This window comes from Elephantulus edwardii, unplaced genomic scaffold (assembly GCF_000299155.1).
Source record: "Elephantulus edwardii isolate Elephantulus edwardi_28Jun2011 unplaced genomic scaffold, EleEdw1.0 scaffold02328, whole genome shotgun sequence".
Lineage (NCBI taxonomy): Eukaryota > Metazoa > Chordata > Mammalia > Macroscelidea > Macroscelididae > Elephantulus > Elephantulus edwardii.
In genome coordinates, this window is record NW_006402078.1 from 4180 (window position 1) to 6246 (window position 2067).

A 2067-nucleotide genomic window follows, 5' to 3' on the forward strand; every position below is an offset into this window, starting at 1 on the left:
ACTTCCTCAGACATCTGGACCTTGGCAGTCATCACTGCCACGGTCTTGGACTGGAAGTTATGCAGCGTCCTGCCTTCCAACTGTCCAATTCAAAGCTGAAGTGCACCAAACAGAATACAGATTAACCAGTTATCAGGCCTGACTTACCAGGTAGGAAGAATCCTACAGCGACGTCACAGTTACTCTGTTGGCCAGCGATCAGGGTTTGGATGAATTTAGGGAGATCTTGCTGGGGCCTCCAAATGTTATGGAGCGAGTCCCCAAAAAGGTCACCGAGCCAATTAGCTGAATTAACAAAGTTTATTTCGAGTTCGAACCCGGGCTCCCGCGTGCTGACAGAGCAGCATCCATCCGAGAGCCCCGAATTGACATCTGCCCTTCCTTTTATACCTCTGCTACTTCCCTGCCCAAACATACATGCCATGATTGACCATCCACAGTACTTTGGGTATCTGTCCACGTTCAACTGGCTACCTATAGCTCAGGGTAACAGTTTGGAAACATATTTGAATCTTATAGGTGACTTCAGATACAGGAATGTGGAAAACTCCCTGTGCTCTTACAGAGAAGAAGAAATCCACTTTATGGCAGTTGATCAATCAGGGTGGGATTTATCACAGGTGGGGGTTGGTTGTTTGTTAAAAAAACCACTCAAGTGGTTGGGGTGGGGTTAACTGTACTTTGTCAGAAACTGAGTTTCTGATTACTGGTCCTTTCAGACTCCATTGTGCTCTTTTCCTGAATCTGAAGCCCCCCAGGGACTCTTCTTGGTTGATTCCTGGGGGTCAGTGGGCAGCTTTCGGCACTTGGGTCCATGAGAACTCCGGGCTACAGGCGGCTGCTCTTCACTTTCCTTCTCTTTGCCAAACTTCACTTTCTTGGCTGCCAGGGATTCGGCCATGTTGTCTGGCTGCCACTTGTTCTTGCAGGTAAAGACCCAGATGCTTTCCTGTTTCACTCGGGACACTTGCCTCTGACTTGGCCTGGCCCCTTGGGGCAGCCGCATGGAGGCCATCGGCCTGGAGGCAGAGGGCTAGATTGAAGAGCACGTCGCCATCCACCTTCTCAATTTTCACCCGCCCCAGATCCACCTGGCTGCCAAGCTGCAACATCTCTGTGCCAGAGGCCTTCTTGCCGCTTGGAACCACGTCCAAGACGAGTTCCTTGGGGTGGCTGTCATAAGGTAGCAAAGGCAGCTTGGGCAGCTTGCGCAGGTTTTGGGAGGTGGGCAGGGCCAGCTCGTGGGTCATGTAGGTGGCCAGCACTTGGTTCTTGGGTTTTGTGTCTCCAGTAGCTTTTAAGCCACAAGCCCCTTGGGGGCCTTCCATTTTAGGAGTACTGTCGGGGCAGGGGTTGGTCTCTGATTCCTCAGGACCCTGGTTCCATCTGGCGTACCCCCCACTGGGCTGAACAGACAGGGCCAGGGTCCCCGTCTGCGGGCTGAGGGTCAGGACGACAGGATTGATTTGTTCTTCGTAAGGCTTGGCAGCGATCCGGCACGTTTTGTTCTTGGTGACTGTGTCCTGCTCTGGAGCAAAGGGGGCCCCAGGCCTGGGCTGCCCCTTGGGCAGTACATGCACAGCCTCACCTGAGCTGAGAGGTGGCCCCCCAGAAAACTCCGAGACTACCCTGGTGGGCCTAATGGGCACTCCCTGACTGGGGACCAGCTGCCTAGCACTGGAGATGCCAATGGAAAGCAGAGATGCCTGGTGGTATGGTGAACAGCCAACAAGCAGGACCTCGGTGCTGGTTCACTTTGGTTCTTGTGGACTTGTCTTAATTTTCTTAAACTTGAGCTTGAACATGATTAGCTAATGGTATCTTACACAATCAACACCTGTCCTGGTTTACACTGCTGATAAAAGCATCTCTGATACTTTCCACAGATTTAGCAAATCCTGTGCAGTTCATTAGGTGCAGATTTTGTGTACAGCCTGTTTGTGTTTTGTAAAAAGACATTCACTATAAGTAAATTCTTGAATATGTTGTTTGTTGTTATGTGCCGTCGAGCCTTTTGTGACTGATAGCGACCCTATGCACAACAGCCCTAAACCCTGCTCTATCCTG

The 2067-nt window shown here is 51.3% G+C and overlaps 1 pseudogene; it reads right to left on the bottom strand.

Annotated features, from left to right (window-relative positions):
- Positions 1–715: 715 nt before the first annotated feature.
- LOC102870405 lies at positions 716–1746 on the bottom strand (annotated as a pseudogene).
- Between the last annotated feature and the right edge of the window lie 321 nt (positions 1747–2067).